Here is a 24,138-nt window from a genome sequence, read left to right as displayed (position 1 = left end):
GTTCACTGTCTAAATTATATATGTAGAAAGAAATAGAAAAGTTAATTTTAGCTTAATTGCTATAAAATTAGTAATATAACTTGTATTATAAAATTCGTTATATTGTGTAAAATTATACAGCTACTCTTTCTGTCAGGACTTTATAATTAATGGGCAGTCAACATCATACCGTGAAGTTAATTCCTCAAGCTAGCTAACTTCAAATCTCAGTCTCAATGCTTTTCTGTAATGTTTTTAGGAGGCATTGGTTACATGTATCAAACTTATGTTGCAAATTTCCTCTATTATACTCAACAATCTGTAATTAGAACCTTGTTTAATATTCTGAGTAACTGCAAAATAATAATTATTTCTGACAAAAGAACACTTCTGTTGTCACTATAGCTGCTTACTGTGTTAACTGGGCTGCACTCTGCAGCTGCTGTTTATCCATTTACTGGGACAATTGTCCTTTCATTTATGAAGATCAGTATTGGACATTGGTCTGTATGTCGGCATGCTGTTACCAAGAAATGTCTGGAATGCTGTAGTCCTGGCGTTGGACTAGGTCCATTGGTCATGTGCTTTCTTTTAATTTAAGGCTGGAACAGAATGTTAGTCTAGTTAATCACTCCCTGACACCTTGTATTTTAGTTCTAATGCAGGCTGCTTGTTTTTGATTGTCAGGCATTTTATATGAGCCAATATGGACCATTCTATTCCAGGTGGGGGCAGATCATGCTTAAAACAGCAAATCAATTAAGTTTCAAGTATTGAAATAAAAATCACTATTCGCTACCATTGGTTTCTGTACAATGCAATACGTTTACGTTACTGACCCTTAATTTCACACTTAAAGCTGGATATACTGGATTTGGTCAATTATTAAATGTTAGAAATAAGCAACAATTAATCTTAAAAACATTTCATAGTAAACTTAAAAATGATTAGAAATCTCTTATAGCCGCCCGTCATGTATAAAAATGAACAGCATTTATTGGAGTGTAAAATAATCAGATGTCTCTTAATATTTAAGGTCGAATATTAGTCCAATGATTTCTGTGAACATTCAAATGAGAAGAGAACAGATATTATCTGTGAGTGTTGGATAAGAAATCATTCATTGATTTGTGTTTGTGTTATCCTGGAATAAGAGAACTATTATTCGTTTTTAAATATTGACACTAAGAAATACAGGATTAAATTAGAATGTGAATTTGACGATGTTTGTTACAAAATGTAAACTGAATTACTGTGTGATTTTTGGAATGACATTGAATTGATAATTAATTTTCGAACTTTGGCAAAGGAAATGATTCAATATTTCTAAATGGATTTGCTCTGATGCTGACTAGATATTTCTTAATCTGTCAGCTGAGAATGCGAATTCTGGCATGATGATATGGAAAGACATTAGCAATTCAGTGAATGTTGATCAGAAATGGTTTGTCATTCAAAATTCTCAGATCTGCAAGATTTCTATACTTGGTTTCTCTACTTTTCTTTTGGAGAAATATAATATATAATAAAAACAAATTCTGCATTGTATATTATTCATGCAATTTTTCATATCACCAATATTTAGACATTTGAGTGAGAATTATAAAGAAAATACGTCAATCAGGAAGATTTATTTTCACAGAAGCATACAATCAACAGCATTTATCAACGTATTTGTTTCAATATTATCTCTGAATAAACGGATAAATATGTTTAATGGGGATCTGTTGACAATGTAATGAGCCACAATTACATTTTTATCATAATTTTTGGATTGGAAATTTATCAGAAAAAACATCCTATATTCAGGACTTGCTTCATCTCGAGACATGTTGCGCGTAGTATCCTCAGTCATAAGAAATAAGGTGTCATCATGGGTCTGGGAAAGATGTAGTGTGTAAATTATAATAAGGTTTCTCTTGCATATCTTTGGATCTGGTGAGACTGTGATGTATGCTGTGATTATTCATCCTGAGAACAATAAGGAATGTACAAAGTGATTTTCCCCGAACAGTAATGAGGTGGACTTGAAGACCATTACGAGTACTTTGATTTCAATAATGTTGCACTGATTTCCATGATCTGGGAAATGTTTCACAACATTTTACCAAAATTCTGGATTCTAAGCATTCAATGGGTTTCGTGCAAACACCCTTCACTTGTGTCATTTTCAAGTGAGGTGTATAACGCTCAGGCACTGGCTGCAAGTCAAGGTGCCTGGAAGTCTGCTTCAATCTCTCCAAAGCACAACTCTCGGGCTGGTTGTGACGGGATCTCTCGAATCTTTGTGACCTCTTTGACCGGGCTTTCCACAGTTTTCAGGAGCTTATTATTTTGTCTAATGTTTGCTTTAGTTTTGCCTTTTTAGCACCGATTTCTCCAGCTGTAGGAATATTTAGAATGTTCAATTATGGGCGACAGGTCACTTGACCTTAGTGGACAGGTAAAATATGGTTCACTTATTGTTTTAATAAAGCTTGAGAATGAATCTTTGCATTTTAACAAATAAAAGTTTAATTTTTTTCAATGGTCTACAGTGACATTGATTAGGTACTCATTAAGAGTGTTCAACTGAAACTGATAAACTATTTGCAGGAGTATTAAATTGAAAAAGGATACAGATGTGCAGAGATGTTTTTTGGAAGGCATGGCTTTTTCATTCAAATATCTCGAATGTTCAAGAGGTCTATGTAGCTGTTCGTTGGTTCTCTTGTCCAGATCCTAATTTATAATTCATATCGATTTTATTGTGCCCGGAAGTTTGAGATTTGTCTCAAAGTTAAGAAGAAAACGAGGAGCAATTAGTATGAGAACTTGAATAGAAAACACAGTAAATTTAAATTACAGAGTGTGAAAAAAAAGAGTCTATGACAAAATCTGAAGCAATCAGTATGTTTAGTAGACGCTTGCAAGCGTGGTGCCTGGAATAAGGCACGCAGAGTTTAGCAAATACATATCTTATATGGGATTCACTACTCCAAACCCAGTGCCCATTACTTTGTTTCTCTCTTGCCTTATCCGGCCTTTACTTGGCCATTTCACCACATCTTGCTGTGGCCCATTGTTAGACATATCCTCCATCACCTCTATCTAAATTCCCCACTTGTGACGTTCCCTCGCTTTCCCCAACCATATTGATCCTTATGACCTTTCAATTGGGGATTGTTTTTGTGTTTTTGCAAAATGGGAAACAGATGCTTATACCTCCTGCTTGTACAAGCATATTTGGCTTAACATACACCTTCACAGCACCTTATCTCGTTGTCTGTTCAATCTATCATTGTTTGCAGGCACATTTCATTCTTGTATGCACATTTCAGCGAATACAAAGACAATTACATATTTCCTTCACATAGTTTTCATTCTTGTTGACTCAGCTCTTGGTTGAAACAATTATACACTGGTGTGAGTGCATTTACCTTGCATAAATAATTATGATTGCAGAAGTAACGCTACTTCACCTATATCCCACAATTTCCCCCTTATTCTTTAATTACCATTTGTTATCTTCTGCATTTTTCTTTTAAGCATTGCTCCCAAAATTCACAAGCATCATTCCAGAGATTTCATCCATCTTGGTGTCACTCATCCTCTCATTATTTAATCGACAAAGTTCCTCTGCCTGATTGCCTTTTCGGGGAATCTGTTTTATTAAAGCTGTCTCAATCAGTCTTTGGGTGAGTCCTCGTATACAGGGCATGATACAACAGCCAATGGCTACCAGTACCTCGACTATCACTATCAGGGAAATAAGGATGGAAATCACCACCCCCTTCCATTTTCCAAACCATGATTCAAGCCATCCCGTGAGAGATGTGTCTACTCCTGAACTCTCAGCCAGTTCCTCTGCCAAGGTCGTCAACGGCCGAGTAATTGAACCATCAGGTGCAGTGTTATTAGAAATAAAGTTGCAACAGCTTCCTCCCGGCATCTCTCTCTCACACACACACACACACACACACACACACACAGACTTTTTTCGCTAAAATCATATCAAGGGCCATTCTGTTTTCCCATGCCATCCTACTTGTCGCATCAAGCTGTTCTGATACTCCTTCAACCGCATCTCTTGTATAATTTATGAATTGCTGTTTATCATAGAAAATGTAATTTATCCAATCTACATTTTTATTAATTGTTACCCACCGAAAGAGAGCTGACTCATAGCCTGCTGCAATTTGATTACGAGCCTTCAACTCATCATGTCCCCTCCAAGGGACTCCTACAGAATCGAGATACATCCTGTCATTGGAAGAAGTGTCTAGCAGTGATCTCTTACACCTTCCCTTTTGCCCCACTATCTTTTCCTTCTCAAATGCCAGGGTAAATGGAATTGCCAATTGTACAATCGCACATATCCCTCTCCAATCCGGTGGTAGGGTGGGTCTTAATATTTTGCCTCAACAGTACCACCACAGATCCGCTCGGGGAGCCTTTGGTGCTGAGTAGTTCCCTCCCTTGTCCGTTTCAGTGACATTCTTAATCTCGGTACATACTTTCAGCTGCCCCAAATCTCTAGATCGATTTGTACCTTGTCTATGCACACACATCGTATGATTTCAGACTGCGGCTGAAAACGTAGGGGCTACTTTTGAATCTTTCTTCTCCAAGGGAGCGAACATCAGAGATAGGGAGGTACAATTACTATCATTCCATGCAGTCTTATCCTGTTACAAGGCTATCATATATTTCATTACCTTCCTGTCTCGCTTATACCCGAGCAGAAAAAAGAACCACCTGGACCACTGGCCTACCGGAGGCACATGCATAGCAATTGCTCTTGTTCAGACTTTTTACAGTACACTTTACCCATTCAAACCAGCCATTTGCATCCCCATATCCAGTTTCTATTTCGATGGTCTGTTTCAACTCCTTTATCTCTATAATTTTTACTACTTTAGGTTCATCGGGAGGGGTGAATGTTTGTACTTTATTACCCAATAGTTCTGCCCGTTTTCCCTGTCCTATGCTAATTCGAAAACAACAGACTGAGAAATCCTTCCCGTTTGCTTACATTTCTATCGCAAATATTTCATCTAATTGTATCGCATAGGTGCCTCCCCACCCCAAGAATTGCTTTGTGCCATGTGGTTTTCTTTATCATTAGCTATATTGGGTTGTGGTCTTTATTGCGACAATCGAGAGGTGATTGGAACGTGGACCGGTGTATTGTGACAAGACCATTATAGCAAGTACCATCCTCAAAGGACTTAAGATGTATCTCTGAGCTGCAGTACTGTCTCTGATTATCGACATCCTCACAATTTACTAAGCTACATGCATCAGGTCTATTACTTGCGGATTATCAGACTCAGGGACCGTTAATAACACATATGAAAATTATATTCGACAAAATCCCAATACTAAGAGAGCTAGCTTCATAACTCTAAGCATCCCCAGCAATCTAAAAATTGTGCTGAAACACAAAAAAACTTAATACACAATCCCACAGAAATAATCCCGTACTCGTGTTGTCACTGTATAATCAGTTACTCTAAGTCTCTTCAGCCTGACTTCCAGCAGATCTTGCGTTGATTCATTTGTCCAGACTTCTTCCTCGACTGGAGATTTCACTGGCCCTGTGATCCGAGTGTAGTGAGCCCAGCATTTCTCCACTGTCCTTATGTCGTTTCGGTAATCAAAGGATCCTGATATGGCCCTTGCCAGTCCAGCTACAATTTAGTCTCTGTCCATGATTTTACTAAGATCCAGTCTCCTGGCAGAATGGGTTTAACGGTGAATTCAAGGAGCAGTGTCTGTGCCAATAAACTCTGTTTTCTGAGGAGAGACAATGGGGTGGACAAGCCCAGTATATATATTTCTTTAGAACAAGCCTTTCGTTTCGGGAATTGTCAATTCTCCGTACATTCCCAGATAAGGTATGATTTCATAGGGGATAGTCCCAAATCTTTCCTTGGGGCTGTTCGTACTCGCAAGAGACCTATAGGTAAACATTTGGTCCAAGGTAGTCTGGTTTCTACTATCAATTTAGAGAGCTGTCGTTTGAGTGTTTGGTTCATTCTCTCAAACCTTCCTGATGATGGTGGGTGCCATGGAGCATGGAACTCCCAGCAAATTCACAACTCTTTCATTATCTCCTGTAATACTTTAGAGGTAAAATGAGTTCCTTGGTCGGAATCTATATGGTTCACTAGCCCATATCGGGGAGTTATGTGCTCTAATATTGTTTTAGAACCACACTTGCAGTGGCAGTAGCTAGGGCGAATGCCTCAACACAACCAAATAGATGATCTGCTGTGGCTAGCATATTTTTAGTCTTCCTACTCTGGGTAGTTCAGTATAATTTTCTTGTATACTATGGAAGCGTCTCAATCCCGGGACTCTTCCTCCCGGGGTCTGTTTTCTCAAGACTTTCTTATTTACCTTTGTGCATATTATACATGCCTCACATATTACTTTAGCAATTCTATATTTTCCTCGACATCCATATTCCCTAAGAACTAAAAGATACATTGCTTGTACTCCCCAATGGCTGAATTGATGTAGGACAGCTATAATTTCTCGCACCATCATTTTGTTTAACATTTCCCTTTCATCAGGTAACATCCATCGCCCGTCTGCTATTTTTATCAGCACCAAAATCTTTCAATTCTTTTCCATCTCTGTCAGTAAATATAGGAGGTTCCGGGGATCAGGGACAGTAGGTATTAAGGAATGAATCAGCACTCTTGTGGGTCCAGGCCTGCTTCCTTAGCCACTTCATCGGCTAATTTATTCGCCCTAACTTCTGGTTCATTTCCTTTCTGATGACCATTTACACACACTACCACTAATTCTCGGGGGTGTAATAGGGACTCCAAGACCCATTTAATCAACTCCTCATGTGCTAATTCCTTTCCCCGACTATTGATCAGTCCTCTTTCCTGTCATATCTTTGCAAAAGTGTGCACAACACGAAATGCATATTTAGAATCACTGTATGCTGCTCCCTCTTTATTTTCTAACGCCCTAAGGGCTCTTTCCAATGCATAGAGTTCGCAGGACTGAGCTGACCACCCATTTAGCAACCATCCTGCCTCTATCACCCTACCTTTCATCCTGTCTACAACTGCATACTCATTATGTCTTTTCCCTTCAGTCACCCGGGATCATAGGTCTATAAAAAGTCAGGCTCTTGCATGAAGCAGAACATTTCTCAGGTCCATGTGGACCTCAGTTTGGTATTCGAGAATGTCAAGGCAGTTGTGCTCTGGATTCTGAGGAGATTCTCCTTCCCCTTTCCAAAGAAAGTCAGCTGGATTTAAACAACTGTCCGTGATCAACACTAGATCATCCTTTTCTATTAATATTGCCTCTTATTTCAGAACCCACGAGTCTGTCAACCATCACTCAGCTTTTTGGTTTAGGATCGTTCTCACTTGGTGTGTAGATTTCTGATTTCCTCCACAAACAGTGCAGTGGCAGCCATGGCCTGCACACATTCAGGCCTTCCCCGGAATACTGGATCCAATTGCTTCGAAAGATATGCTACTGTCTATTTCATTCCTCCCCACCTCTGGGTTAATACTCCCAAAACCACTCCCCTATCTACGGTAGCAAAGAGTTGGAAAGTTTTATTTAGTGAAGGTAAGACTAACATGGGGGCATGCATCAGATCTTTTTGAGTTCTTAAATCGTTATTTTTCCTCTTCTTCCCAACTCAGACACTTTGGTTCCTCCTCTAGTGGTTTGAGATATAATTTATTCGTCTTTTGAGCAAAAGAATCAATCCACAATCTGCAATATTCCGTTAAACCCAAAAGATTACGATATTCCAGTTTATTCCTGGACAGTGGAATCCCCACTATTCCCTTTAACCGTTCCGGGCTTACCTTTCGCTTTCCCTCTTAACTAAATGTCCCAAGTGTTTCACTTCTCGCTCCCCACATTCTATTTTGTTTTTAAATACTCGCAGTCCCTGTTGACCCAGGAAATTCAATATTTTTAGTACCTTCTACTACTCTTTCTCTTCTCGTTCCTGTTACTAAGAGGTCGTCTACATACTGGGACAGGAAAGTTTGCTTGGGGCTGCTAAATTTCTCTAATATTCGTTCTAACATCTGTCCAAATAAATTCGGGGATTGCGTAAACCCCTGGGGGAGCATGGTCCACTGGTTTTACTGTTTCTGTCCTATCTTGGGATCTTCCCATTCAAAGGCAAAAGAAATTCCTACTTCTATCTGCCAAGGGACAAGCCCAAAAGGCTTCCTTTAAATCTATCACACTAAACCATTTGTGGGCATGAGGGATCTTACTTAATAACATATAGGAATTTGGCACCACTGTGTGTGCCTGACCTGTTTTATTCGATTCAATGTTCTCAAATCCTGCACCAATCGATACGTTCCATCGGATTTTTGCACTCGAAGAATTAGGATATTATAAGGAGACATGCATGGCTCCAAAAGTCCATCTCTAGCCCCTCAATTGCTTCCTGCAGTCTTCATTTACCTTCTATGGAAATGGGATATTGTCGCTCATAAACAACGTCCCCTTTCCTTTTTAAACTTATTTCTAGGGGACATATCTGTATTTTTCCACGATTGCCTTCTCTAGCCCACACAATACGGTCTATCTCTCTCTCCACATCTTCTGTCAACATTGCTATTTATACAACTAATTCTTTTTCCTGAATTCAAATCTCAGAGGATAATTAAATCTCTCCCTCGTAAGTTACTTCTTATATCAGGGATATAAAATAGTTCCCCTGTGACTGTATCCTTCGGACCTTCTATCATCATAGGTTAAAATACTGGAACAGTAAATCGTTCCCCTTTTACCCCGGAAACAGCAATTGACCGTGTTGACATTTCTACTTTCTTTGGTTTAAAATTCAGTAATGACCGTGCTGCCCCCGTATCTACTAGGAAGACTAACTCTTCCCCACAGGGTACCACCCTCAGGTTTATCAAGAATTCCTGGTGGCTCCCCGGGGGCAGGATACTCTGACATCCCTATTCTTCATCAAAGTTCATAAGCCGAATTGCCCGCTCTTCCCTTTGTAGATCAGGACACTCCTGCTTCAAATGCCCGAGTTTCTGCAATAATAGCATCCTGCCTGTGGAGACTTTCATCTCTGCCGCTGTCGCCCGAACCCTCTATCAAGTGCTCCCCCCTTTCCTCTCCCTCTCCCTCTACCTCTCTGTCCTACATGCTGCCACCCGCCGCTCCGGATGCTCACTATTGGTTCCAGTCTTTTCTTAACTACCTCATCAACCGTAGCTACCATCATTTTTGCCTTCTGTTTCTGTCTCTCATCCTCTCTCTTTGCAAACACTTTCTGTGCCTTTCTTTACAATTCATCTATTGGTGTTTCGTTCCTCCCTTCTATCTTCAGTATCTTTCTCTGTGTCTGACCATGCCTTTGTCACAAAATGTACTTTCAAAACAGCCTGTGCCATTGGGTCCTCAGGGTTCATTCCAGAGTATTTCCGCATTGAGTCTCTTAATGTTTGCAAGAAAGCTGTGGAAGTCTCATCTTTCTCCTCTCTCACTTCAAAGACATTAGTCAAATTCTGCGACTTCGGAACTGCCTCTCTTATTTCTTTTAGAATCAGGTCTTTCAATTCCCTCATTTCTTCCCGATGCTCCGCGTTTTGATTTTCCCACTGGATGTCTCTGAGGGGAAACTCCGTCTCTCCCTGTCCAGTTTCCCTATCCCCAATGGGAAGTTCCGTGTCCCATATTTTAATGGCTGCTCCTGGTATAAGTCCCCTTTCCTCCCCAGTAAATAGTATATTCAAAATAGACATTAACTCAGTTCATGTATACAGACTGAGCACCAAGAATTGATCAATTTGTTCAGACAACCCTACCGGATCCTCAACCAGGACATTTATCTTCTTTTTAAATGTTCTGACCTCCCCACTGGTGAGGGGGCACTTACAAACCAAATTTCTCTGTCCCCTATTGGTACATCCCGAAGGGGATATGTCTTGACGTTCTTCCCCTTTTTTGTTTTTGATTTTCCCCCTTAGGCTTTGGTTTAGATATTCCAGAGGCCTCCTCTACATCTACTTTATCTTCCCTTTCTTTTGTTGAGGGTTGAGGTTCGGGGACAACAACATTCCTGTCCACCGCTCCTTCGTCCTCCTCTTGTGGGTCATCCGTTACCTGTCCCTGTCTGTCTGTCTCTCCTAGTCCCCCATTTTCACCTAATCTGGTTTTATGCTCCGGGGCTGGGGAGTGTAAGTAGGCAAAAGGATCCCATAAACTGGGTGGGGCAGAGGGGGAATCCTTTGTCTTTAATACCATCATTCCCACACTGCCCTTCCAACAGGATGCACAGTCTGCCTCTTGACTGAAAGTTTGTTTTTTATTCACTACAAATCTAAACACTGACATACCCAATCCTCATCCGAATCATACTTTGGCCCGAAGACAGCTGGATGAAGGATTGGTTCTTTGGTCCGTACTAAACAACAATATTTCATCATTTTCTTTTTTATCTTTTTCCCTTGTACAAGTGTTACTTGTCCATTCCCTCAACATCCTCCCTGACGGACTTTCAGGAAGAATGTTACGAGGGACTTTTCCTTCCTTTACTCCGTGACAGTTCGAATTACTCTGCCTACCCCCAACTTCTCAGTGCCCTCACCAGTCCCTCAGTGATCAAATATCCCTTTTCCCGGACACCAAGTTAATATTTAAAACTCAGATTTATGACGTTGGTCTGTGCACCCCAGTTTTTCTATATTTTTTTAATCGACCTCATTTCACTGTCTGATTCAGATGTCTCTCTTGTGGGATTCGTACTAGTCGCCCAAGGGAGCGGACATATCCGGGACAAGAAACCATTCCTCAATTGTGAATGGGAGGCAACTATGTTAAAAATCACAGAACACCAGGTAATAGTCCAACAGGTTTAATTGGAAGCACACTAGCTATCGGAGCGATGCTCCTTCATCGGGTGACAGACACCTGTTGAACTAAAACCTGGTGTTGTGTGATTTTTAACTTTGTACACCCCAGTCCAACACCGACGTCTCCAAATCAGATCAACTATGAATTCGTTGAATGGTTGAGAAGACTCCTTGTGCTGAATAGCATACTTCCACTGTTTTAAAATTTCATCCAACGCCTTATTTTATTCGTAAGTTCAGAATTGTGAGGGGATGGGACGAAGTGACAGAAAGGGTTTATTAAACAGATCAGACAGATATGGAACAAGGCTCATAACCTCAGGAAGAAGAAATGTGCAGTGACCTGGGGGCAACAAATGACACTGGGCACAGCACAGGTGGCTGTGTACAGAAGTTGTGATTGCTGAAGGAAGTTGGCAAGTCAGTGATCACGCTGGATGTTGGATCGTTGTATGATTCACACACAGCAGAAATTTGTGAAAGAATGCGGTTCCAATTCCGAGTGACTGTTTGAAATACTGATCAGATCTTTGTGTGAAGTGTTAGGATAAAATACTCATGAACAACTCCACTGGATAAGCTTGTGCTCCCGATCTCTTGTTACTTATTTCCCATTCTTTCGATGTAAATTCATAGAAAGACAAAGTGGAATGTAGGGCAGAAAGAAAAAAATGCGTTCCTTCTCATTTCACCAATTTTATCTACAATTGAATGGAATGACTGCTCTCACTCTTCATTTCGACTTTAATGTGGTGTCGATTAATTGTGAATCTCCCGTGCAGTGAAGGGCAAGAACAAGATTCTCGATCCAGTGTATACGAGAGTGTGAGGTGTAAAGAAAAACTGCTCGAGCGGTTCATAAAGTTAGCAACCAGAGTGTGACTCGAACCCGTGAGTGTGGAGCACAGCGGTATAATTACCCGGCACCATAATCTCTAGGTTTCCTCTGCACATTTTGTAGTGGGGTGATATGTAACCTCATCAGGTTACATGTGGTGAAGTCATGGATGAGAAAGTTCCACAGTGATATTGAATCCACACCATTGTGTTTCTGCTTTCACCAGAAGACGCAGCTTTGGTGAGTGAAATAATTGCAATGCTGTCGCTCAATGGCCTTTCTTATATGGTTGAACCTGAATTGGATTAAATCGCAAGAAATGCTGATTTGTTCATTTCATTTTAATTTTGCTGAAATCTCACAATGTCCATTGTAATAATCAGAAGTGAATTAGATATATCTCATTGGAACGATTAATGTTGTATGCAAATTTGCTCTGACTTTATTTCAGCTTAAGGAAAATACTGCTGAGAAAAACAGAGGGTTAAAGTTCAAACGAAAACCCACCAGTTTTGTTGCTCGTTGCTTTGGCAGATTTCACTGAGTATTAAATGTATCAAACATCATGGTGTTTGTTCTCACATCCTTAACGCAAGTGATGAAAGCAGGAAGTCGATCTCCAAGCAACTGGTAACTTCCTATTCATTATGTAATATCTTCCCTACACAATAAATAAAAATCCACTCAGTTCGATTTACAATGCTTTAGGTGGAATATTATGCTAAATCTTTCAAAATGCATAGATTTGGAACCGAATCTTATTCAGCTGCACACATTCAAGAAATTTATTTACATTTAAAGTCAACCAACTTAGACATTGTTTCCCTGCAACTTCCGAACGACTTCACCTCATCCCTACACCTTTATCTAGCGACACGCTGTCTCTCTCCTTGTGAAATTTATTCCCTGCATGTCACCAAATGTGCCTTTCTAAATACTTTGAAAAACAGATTCTCGGAGTGACAGCGATTCTGTTCTCATCATTTCTTTGTCATTCAAAGGCTTCATCAAAAGTATTGAATGTCTGGCGTCTCGATGTTTACTTACTTGAAAGAGGGAATTTTCTATCTATTTACTCTGTTCAAACATTTCATAACCTGAAAAAAAAACCCATTAAGTCTTCCGTGGTTCAGGGATAACTGTTCTCAGTTTTCCAAGAAGACAAGTGAGTAAAATCTCATCCTCAGCACACCCCCAACAGCATCTTCTCTTATGCCTTTACACCCCAGTAAACACCGTCATTTTCAATTCATAGAATCACAGAATCCTACATTGCAGAAAGAACATTTCAGTCAATCAAGCCAGTGTAGACTCTCTGAAGAGCAACTCACTCAGACCTAGCTCTCCTCCCTATTCCCTTATATTTCACCAGAAGAAGGGCCAACCCTCCCCCTTGTGATGTCAACTAAACCTGTTGAACTAGAACCTGGTGTCCTGTGACTTCTGACCTTGTCCCCGCGTTACCAATGGCTAATTCATTAAACTTACTGAATTCATTCCCCGCACACGAGAGGGCAATTTAACTTGGCCAATCAACATAACCTTCAGACCGAACAGCAGTGCGAATTACTGAGCCAAAGGTTCATCATCGTGAGCAAAACATGTATAATTTTTACATGTATAATGGCTTTATACCCTGGTAACTCTGCCTCATCAAAGCAAATCAACCCAAATTCAATGTATCGAAACGCTACACTGTGCTTTACGATCTCATTCGTGCTGGGGGAAATGTTTCTGCACTCATATTTGAATGCTTTTACGCTGTCTCTTACTCACCTTCCTGCTTCCAATAAACACTTCAATCCAGAACAAGTCTGTCAAATGCTTTTCATTCCAACACAGTACAAATGTGCAGTTTGCAGAAGTCACGTGTTTGCACTTTCACTGACACTCTGCCTCCCTGAGAGTTGCAGTCCTTCCCCACCTTGATTCAGGCAGCACTGTCCTTCCTGTGACATGCCTTATTGAGAATGGAAGGACAACTATCAATACCCGCACTTGGGAATGGAGCGACAGTTTTAAAATATTTACACTGTCCCCAGTGGAGAATTGAGCCCTGAAACTGGTGGGCACACTAACTACTATACGACTGAGAACAAGAGTGTCAAAGGAGGCCCTTCAACCAGTTGTGGCCATACTTGTCAAAAGCACCTGCCGAATGAACTGAATCCCATTTCACAATGTTTACCTAACAGCCTTATATGTCTTGGCATCACAAGTTCACATCTGAATATTTATTCAGGCTATAACAGTGTCTAGGGGAAAGTGAGGACTACAGATGCTGGAGATCAGATCTGAAAATGTGTTGCTGGAAAAGCGCAGCAGGTCAGGCAGCATGTAAGCAGGCGGAGAATCGAAGGAGATTCTCCTTGGATGCTGCCTGACCTGCTGTGCTTTTCCAGCAACACATTTTCAACAATAACAGTATCTGCTACTCTGAACAATGCAGATAGTGTATTCCAAATTCCAACCACCCACTGGCTGATAAAGCATTTTGGCACATCTTCTCAAACCTTTCTGCCTTTCTCTTTAAATCTCTAGCCCCTGCTAATCGATCCCTCCATCAATGGGAAACTCATTCAGTCAACCTTGTCCATACCCTAACTCAATCATGTCTCCTCTACATCTCCTTTGCACTGCGATAAACAGTCCACTTTGTCCTGTCTTTCTTCCTAACTGAAACTCTTCATCCCAAACAATATCCCGGTAAATATCTCCTGCAATGTTTTCAGTGTGATTACATTCCTGCCATAATGTGACTTGAAAAACTGCACACAACACTCTTGCTTGAACCTAATGAGCATTTGTTTTAAAATTTATGTATTAATATGAGGGCGATACTGGCAAAGCAGAATTTATTACCTATTCCTAATTGAAGAGAGCGCTGTTGAGACTCAACCATATTGCTATGAGTCTGAAGTCACATGCTGGTCAGACCAAGTAAGGACAGCAGATTCTATCCTGAAATGAAATCAGTGAACCAGATGCTTTTTTTTTCCAACGAATGTCAATGGATCTATAGTCGTCATTATATTCTTCATTGTAGATATTTGCTGAATCTAAATTTTACAATCTGGCATGTTGGGACTCAAGCCCGAGTACTCAGACTATTACCTCGGTCTCTGGATTATCAGTTAGTCTATGACATTACCACAAGACCAATGCAGAAAGCCACAAAAACTGATCTTTTCCAATAAAATCTCTTTTTCCCAAAACTACCCTGGATCTTTTCCATGAGCCTGACGCTCCAACTGTCTCTGGCCTATGTCTGTAAAAGCTGCTACATGGGGATTGATTTCACAACTGCGGTATTCAAGTGGATCGACTTGTTTCGAGGTCCCGATGGTGGGATTGGTGCACGTTGACTCAGCAACAGTGACCACAGCACAGACAGAACAGTGTGAATGTGAAAGAGAGTGATACATTGTGCATTGCCTCAAAGAAATGGGAGGAGGGACGGAAAGGAGGTTTAATGATCGTGGGAAGGAGAGGAATCACCGACAATGGGTGTGTTTGAATCCTGATATATGAAACGCAGAGATGTGAGAAAGCGAAATTTGAAGGAAAAACAATTAATTTCTTATGATGTGTCACAAAAAGGACAACGGAGAGAACACCTAAGTCGTGATATGTTTTCGAACCGAGTTTTCTGTGGTCATAATGCAAAATACAGACGACCACGATCACAGTAACCACAGAACAGGATGCTTGCAAGCAGCATTAAGTATACTGGCGCAGGAAATGTTCGGAAGAACAGCAGATGTACATTATCAGTACTCAGCTAACAGTGACAGACATGTGGGAACTGACAATGAGCTAAATCTTTAAGTTCGATGTCCTCAGAGGATGTGGAGATCTTTGAATGAGAATGTTGAAAACTGAGATTGATAGATTTCGACAAAACATCAAAGACTCAGGGACAGTACAGGATATTGTTAAAATGTATGCTTCACAAGCATTTTAGCTTAACATCAGCGACTTCACAAGCTTCCTCAAGGCAGTAACCAGTGCTGGGAGCTAACACAAGTTCCCAGCATCAGAGTCAGAGAAACTGCAGCACAGCCGTCCAGATCCAACCGGAAATGGGGATGAGAATGAGTGTGCGGAGTTACTCTCTGTCTCCAGTGATGCAATAGGTGACAGTGCAGTCCTTCTATGATGTATAGAGGCGCAAAAAAATTTATTTTGAGTATGCTCATGATCAAGGGAATTCTTGTCCCCGTTTACACTCTCACAGCAATCTACAGTGTATCTTGCTAAGATAGCTGAGTGGCACAACAGGAGCGTGTTGAGCCATTAACTTTGCAGTGGTGGGTTTAAAAGATGATTTTGCTATTTGTATCTGTGCTTCCGACACTGGTGATGGCAGCTGCTTTTGTTTGCATCAGCTCAGCATCAGTTTCTTCCCACAGTAAAGACTTCAACATGGAGAAGGTGGTGTTGGGGTGATATTTTAAACTAGTTGTCCTTGGGGACTTGGGCAGCGAACCAATAATGTTTAAGTTCAACGAATAAAACCTAGAATGCAAGCCTGACCTCAGGAACCGAGATCATGACTTAAATTTCCCGAAATCGCACTCATTCATGTCCCGTATGCAAACGATTCTACCATCTTTAACCAGTCCTGCCTACGAGAGACTCCAGGACCAGAAAAACATTAGCTTATCCTTAATTCAAGAATCTCCGCCTTGTAGGGAAGCAGGCTAGTCGGCCGTTCCAGTCCGCACGGTCACTCCGAAGGGCATCCCTCCAGACCCCACGATATTCCTTATCCCATAAGCCTGAATTTCCCATTGTTGATTTCTTTAATTGGCACATCTTTGGTCAGAGGAAGGAATAAAAGTGCAAATATGCAGACAATGTGCAGACTGCCCACAGACAGAGACCCGAGGCTGGAATCACACCTGGGTTTGCAATGTAGCCAGGCAGCAACAAACAAGGGGCGAAGAATAAATGTTGTCCTGACCAGTCATACTCACACCCTGTGGGTGAATGAGAAAGAATGATAACACATTTACAACATGGAAAACAGGATTTATTTCTGAGTGGACACAATTTGAAAGATCGTTCACTCTGGGTAGAAAAAATGACGCCCAATACCACAGAGAAAGCAGGACAATGTGGGAACTGCTCGAAGGAATTCAATTAACCACAGAAATGGAACCTAATTTAATCAGTAAAATTGGGGAGAGGCCGTTTACCAGTCACATGTGTGGGAAGGGATCTCTGAGCAAAACAACCTCAGAAGACTCCAGCAGGATTACATATCCCATCAGGAGTTGGATTATGCTGTCAATGCGGCTGTTAATCCCAACCAACTGTCTGTTCAATAGCGTCAGTCAGAGAGTCATACAGCATGACAACAGGCCAGTCAGACCAAACAATCCATGCTGAACATACTGCCAAACTAATCTAGTCACATCTGCCTCCTCCTGTACCCGTTGAACATTGATAATGCCCTTCTAGTTTTATTACTGTATTGTTAATCCAAATCCCAGTTAATATTTTGGGGACAAAGGGTTCAGATCCTGGCAGGACAGATGGTGAAGTTTGAAGACTCTCATGATGACCTGAATCAGTTTGTGTGGAAACTCTCACCTGATTCACTCATGCCAGTTCGGGAGGTAAACTGCCATAGCAATCTGTTCTATCCCACATGAAACTCCAGTTGCGTAATATCGTGTTTCACTCCTAACTGTCTTCTGGGAAATAACTGAAGGATGCCTGCTGTGATTTTCCCCTGTTTTCTCATATAGATCAATGACTCATATTCGCTTGTCGTGGCCGTCATTTAGCAGTGTGCAGATCATACAACAGTTAGTCATGCAATTAATCATGAAGAAGAAAGCCGCAGACTGAAGGAAGATATCAAACAATTGGAAAGAAAAATGGTGAACGTAATTCATTCCAGGAAAGTGGGTGATCGTGAAGCAGAATCCAACTCCAAACCAGCTGCCCACGCTCCAGTTGTGGTACTCAGCTGTCTCAGCAAGATGCACTGTGGATTGCTATGTCATTATAAACGGGAACAAACTTTCCTTCTGCCCCCACCCCTTTGACCAGGCGCACTCGCAACCTCGGAATTGCTTGTGCCTCTAAACTGTCATAGAAATACCATGCATTCACTGGTTGTATCACTGGAGCCATCGAGTTACTTTGCGACCTCATTCCCATCCCAATTTCAAGTTGGATCTTCACGACTTCGCCACTCAGTTCCTCTGATTCTGGGGCTGGGAATTGGGACTCTGTGGCAGCAGTGGTTACTGCCTTGTGTGGGGAAACCGGTGAAGTAGCCGATGTTAAACTGCATTGCTATTGAAACATACATTTCAACAAAACCTGCATTGTCCCCGGAGTCCTTGATGTTTTGGAGAAATCTATTTATCTCAGCCTTCAGCATATTAATGATGGAATCACCACAGCCACTGGCGGCACCGATGTTAAACGGTCAGCCCAATCTAAGTTCCCACATATCTGCCACTATTCGCTTAGCATTGATGTTGTGCATTTGGTGCTCTGCCTAACATTTCTTATGCTACTGTACTGCGGCAGTCTGCGTGCTTGTGTGTGGGATGCAGTGATCGTATAGTGGTTAGTACTCTGCGTTGTGGCCACAGCAACCTCGGTTCGAATCCGAGTTACGGCAATAATTGCTCTATCTGCTTCAGCTTTTGTGAAACACAAAGGAATCAGTTGTTTTAACATGGTAATTTCCTCCAAGGTAATGACTTTTTTCCTTCAAATTCTGCTCGCTCAAATCTCTGTTTCATATGACGAAATTCAAATCCACCGTTCTCGGAGGTTTCTCTCCGTCCTAGATCGTTAACTGAACTTTTCGTCCCACACCCCCGTTTCATTAATTTAGAGACGACAATGTTGGACGATGGTGTGCAAACTTAAAAATCACACAACACCAGGTTAGAGCCTACCAGGTTTAATTGAGCACTAGCTTTCGGAGCTATATTCTTTTATCGTGTGGTTGTGGAGTCATTTCCTATTTCATTAAGGCACTGCAGAAACTAACACTGACTCTCACATTGATACCATTCAGACTGTGATTTTGCGGTCAATGTTGCTGGGTGAACGTGCCCCAAGCCCACGATCGGGACCTGAAGTCCAGTTGATCCATTTGGTACCACTGTTGTGAGATCAATGCTCATGTAGCAGCTTTTACTGACATGGACCAGAGATTATTGGGGAGTCAAGCTCAGGAAATTGACGCAGGACAATATCGAGGAAAAGCGACTTCATTGGGAAAAATTAGTTTCATGGTTTTTTGCAATGGCCGAGCGCTATTACCACTGGACTGATAATTCTGATACCAAGCAAATGAACCAGGGACCCGGGTTTGAATCCGACCGTGCCAGGTGTTAGAATTGGGATTCAATAAATATTTGCAATTACGAATCTAATAACTCATATAAATCAATGGTCAATTGTTGAAAAAAGAAAACCATCGGGTTCACTGACGTCCTTTAAGGAAGGAAACTGCCATTCTTACCTGGTCGGTCCTCCATGTGATTCCAGACTCACAGCAATATTGTTGAATGTCAACTGTCCACTGTGCAATTAGGGATCGCAATCAATACTGCCGAGACAGCGACGCCCTCACACTGCAACACAAAAGAAAAAAAAGTTAATTCGACTCTAGCTAGAGTACTGTGTGTAGTTCTGCAATTCACAATATAGCAATGATAGAACATAGAACATAGAAGGATACAGCGCAGTACAGGCCCTTCGGCCCTCGATGTTGCGCCGACCGAATCCTACCTAACCTATACTAGCCCAATAACTTCCAAATGCCTATCCAATGCCCGCTTAAATGACCATAAAGAAGGAGAGTTCACCACTGATACGGGCAGGGCATTCCATGAACTCACAACCCGTTGTGTGAAGAATCTACCCCTAACATCTGTCCTATACCTACCACCCCTTAATTTAAAGCTATGTCCCCTAGTAACACCTGACTCCATTAGCGGTAAAAGGTTCTTAGTATCTACCCTATCTAAACCCCTAATCATCTTATACACTTCTATCAGATCTCCCCTAAACCTTCTCTTCTCCAATGAGAACAGCCCCAAGTGCCTCAGCCTTTCCTCATAAGATTTTCCTACCATTCCAGGCAACATCCTGGTAAACCTCCTCTGCACTCGTTCTAAAGCTTCCACATCCTTCCTATAGTATGGCGACCAAAACTGCACACAATACTCCAGATGAGGCCTCACCAGAGTCTTATACAACTGCAACATGACCTCAGGACTCCGGAACTCAATTCCTCTGCCAATAAAGCCCAGTACACCATATGCCTTCCTCACAGCACTATGATGTGATGGCACTGCGAAAGTTGCAGGAGAGATTCACTGAGATATTATCTGGGCTGAAGAGTTTCATTTATGAAGAGAGCTTGGACAGAATGGGGTTGTTTGCCGCCGAGCAGAGGTGATTGGAGAAGACATGACTGAGATGCACTAAATAATGACGGATATGGATAGGATAGACTGAAAGAAGCGTTTGTTATTGATCGAGGGATCGAATACCGGAGCCAAGAGATTTCGGGAAAAGGTAGAAAGGTTTGAGTCGATGTGTGGAAAGGGTCAAAGAGGCGGGAAACGCTTTTAACCTGAAAAAATTCAGATGTGAATTTGTGATGACAAGGAATGTAAGTCTATGGGCTAAACGATGGAAAACTTGATTTAGGTCGTTGAGCAGTTGTGTTGGACAAGTGCGGGCACAACATGCTGAAGGGCTTCCTTCGATGTTGTGGTCCTCCACAGTATCGTGGTCAGTGTCCCCGCCTGTCACAGGACTCAATTCTCCGCTTGGGGCATCGTAAATGTTTTAAATTTGTCGCTCTGTCACCCAGTGAAGGTTATTAATGCATGGCCTTCCATTCTTGGTGGAACGTGTCACAGGAAGGACAGTGCTGTCTGAATCAGCTGGGCAAGGACTGCAAGCTCCTGGGGAGAGAGGGTGTCAGTGAAAGTGCTAACAGGTAATTCTGCAAACTGCACATTGTGTTTGTGTTGGAATGAAAACCATTATATAGAGTTGTTCCTGACTGATATGTTTATTTAAAGCAGGAATCTAAGGAAGAAAACAGAGTAAACCCATTCAGATCTGAGTGCAGAAAGATTTCCTGCTGCACTAATGAGGTTGTACAGCGTAGAATCGCGTTTGGATGCATTGCATTCGGGTTGATGGGCGCAGCTTGCTTTCACGAAGCTGAGTTACCAGTGTGTAAAGCCATTAAACATGATACAGATGGTTCTCAATGTGATGGTACCTGTGCTCAGTGTTTCGCACTGCTGTTAATCCGTAGGTTAGGTGGCTTGGCCATGTTAAATAGCGCTGATGTGTCAAGGGAGTGAATTCAATAAGTTAAGTGCATTAGACATGGGTAACGCAGTGATAAGGTCAGCAGTCACACGGTGCCAGGTTTTATTCCAGTAGGTTTGCTTGAAATAACAAACCAGAGGCCTGCGGTGATAGAGAGGAGGGCTCTTCAGGGTGCCCTTTCAGACTCGATTGGCTGAATTGTACTTTCTGCATTGTAGGGAATCTGTGATTCTATCAGAGAGAGGACAATGCCAGCGCTTACTGGGGTACTAAGACATTAGAGATGATGCTGACAGCGTTTAGTGGGAATAGAATTTTATTTATTTGTATGTTTGAAAATTTGAAACTGAACCAAATAAAACCGAATGTAAGTTTTCCAGAGTATGTGAGGTTTGGAGAGAGGAAGTAGGTGGTAAATTCTCTCTTTCAATTGGTAAATATTTGAACGTCACTCTTTCAAAACCATCGATGTAGGATAAAGAAATGATGGGAACATAATTTCTGTTACTCTGAGAATCCGTTTCCAAAATATTTGGAAAGGCACATTTCGAGACACACAAGGAGTGAGTTTCACCAGGAGAGAGAGAGACATGTGGCCAGGTAAAAGTGTAAAAGTGGGGTGTGGTAGATGGAAGGTGCGAGGAAACAATGTCTCATTTGGATGACTTTAGATGTAAAGATATATCGGAAACGTATGCAGCTAAATAAGATTCAGCAAAAAAATTCTCAGAGTTTTGAAAGATTTAAATTAATATTCCACATGAAGTATTGTGAATGGAACAGAGCCGATTTGGTATATTGTTTAGGAAAGATCTTCAATAATGAACAGGAAGTCACTCGTCTCTTGAAGATCGATTTCCTGCTTTAATCACATGCCTTAAATGGAGGATATTCGCCATGATGCTGGGTTCATTTGATACCCACTGAAATCTGCCACAGTAACTAAGCATCAAAACTGATATCTTGTTTTGTAGTTCAACCTTCTGTTTTTCTCATCAGTATTTCCTTTAAGCTGAAATAAATTAGGAGCAAAATTGAATACAACATTAAACGTTCTAATGATAGAAATCCAATTCATTTCCGATCACTGCAATGAACAGAGTGAGGTTGCAGCAAAATTAATAAAACGAAGTAAACAAAACTTCTTTCCTGGGAATTTTACCCAGTCCAGGTTCAGTCACATGAGAAAGACTATCGAGCTAATACATCACCTTCACTTCTCTCTCCATATATACTTCTTCACGTGACAGAGAAACTATATGAAGAAATTAAAACTAAATGTGCGTGTGAATGTGACGGAAATTTCTTGTTTGCTGATTCATTCTGAGACAATTCTGAATCGGAATGAATCAAGGACAGGTATTCCTTCCAAGGACGACGGAAATTCCTTGGATTTTGCTGGTACTATTATACCGCTGAAAGCAGAAACATACTGATGTGGATTCGACCCCTTTGCCACGGGCTGAAGTATCCCAGAGGTTAAAGCGATGGGTTGCTTTTTTTTGTGCTTGTGTGGATTTGAATCCTACTCTGGCTGTTACTTATATCAAACGCAGCTGTGGTTTCGCTTCGTGCATCGTATCTTTAGTAGACATTGGTTGGAGAATTTTGCTCTTGCCCTTCATTGCACCGGACATTTGTGATATATAGCTAATATATATATATATATTTATAGCTTTAAATTAAGGGGTGGTAGGTATAGGACAGATGTTAGGGGTAGATTCTTCACACAGCGGGTTGTGAGTTCATGGAATGCCCTGCCCGTATCAGTGGTGAACTCTCCTTCTTTATGTTCATTTAAGCGTGCATTGGATAGGCATTTGGAAGTTGTTGGGCTGGTATAGGTTGGGTGGGACTCGGTCGGCGCAACATCGAGGGCCGAAGGGCCTGTACTGCGCTGTATCCTTCTATGTTCTATATCTATACCACATCAAAGTCGAAATAAAGCAGTTTGTTTCTGTTGTAAGTTAAATTGGGATAATAAAATTGAGTGCAACATTCCTTTCATCCTTTCATTCCATCTTTACTTTCTCTGAATTGACATCGAATGAAAGTGAAACAAATAAGGAGAGATCGAGAGCAATAGTTTATCCAGTGGAGTTGTGAATGAGTATTTTGATGTAACACCTCACATAAAAGTCTGATCAGTATTTTAAACAGTCAATTGGATTTGAACTGCAGAAAACTTTTTTAATGAAACAAACTTTACATTCTTTCACAAACCATTGTTTTGTGAATACCGCGATCCATCATCCAGCATGATCACCAATTTGCCAACAACATTAGATCCACTAATTTTATTAGCAATCACACCTTCTGCATTTACCCATCTGTGATGTGCACAGTGCCATTTGTTCTCTCCAGGCCACAGCTCATTTCTTGGTCATGAGCTTATGAGCCTAGTTCCTGATCTGTCAGATCAGTTTGAGAAACCTTTTCGATCACTTCATCCTATCCCCTCAGAATTCTAAACTTATCAATAAAATAAGGCGTTAGACCAAATGATGTAGGATTGCAAGTCGACCATTGAGCCCATCGAGTCTGCTCCACCATTCAATGAACTCATGGCTGATCTGATAACCCTCAACTCCATTCTCCTGCCTTACCGCAACAGAGCTTCATCGTCTTTCTGGTTAAGTATCAGTCTGGCACAGTTTGAAAATGCACAACAACTCAGCCTCAACAACAGTTTCAGTAAGGAGTTCCACCGATTCTCTGGCCCCTGAGCAAAGAAATTAATCCTCATTTCCGAACTAAATAGGCAATAACTAATTCTGAGTTCATGTCCTCTGGTGCTCTTCATACCAGAGGGTAAACCACCTGCCCGTATCTACCCTGTCAAGGTCCCACGAATTTTGAACGTTTATAAATGTAATAATGTGTTTATAGAGCTCCCCTCCGCCTCCATTGCTTCAAGGAGAATAATCCCAGCTTAAAAAAATAATTCCACTCAGCTCCTTTTTTTCTGCATTGGCACCATCCTCGTAAATCTCTGCTATCCCCTGCAGCGGCCTTACATATTATAAAGGTAGGTGGAGACATTTCTGTGATGCAATGTTTGAAATTTCAAGCACAGAGGGAGTTGGAAATTGAAATCAGACAGCGACTGGAATCAGATTTGTC

General features: G+C 41.3%; 1 pseudogene; it reads right to left on the bottom strand.

Annotated features, from left to right (window-relative positions):
* Positions 1-3,502: 3,502 nt before the first annotated feature.
* On the bottom strand, positions 3,503-23,761 carry LOC132815919 (uncharacterized; annotated as a pseudogene).
* Positions 23,762-24,138: the final 377 nt, after the last annotated feature.

The sequence above is a fragment of the Hemiscyllium ocellatum genome, chromosome 5, assembly GCF_020745735.1.
Source record: "Hemiscyllium ocellatum isolate sHemOce1 chromosome 5, sHemOce1.pat.X.cur, whole genome shotgun sequence".
NCBI lineage: Eukaryota > Metazoa > Chordata > Chondrichthyes > Orectolobiformes > Hemiscylliidae > Hemiscyllium > Hemiscyllium ocellatum.
The sequence above is the reverse complement of the archived record's forward strand: the minus strand, read 5'-3'. Positions and strand labels throughout refer to the sequence as shown.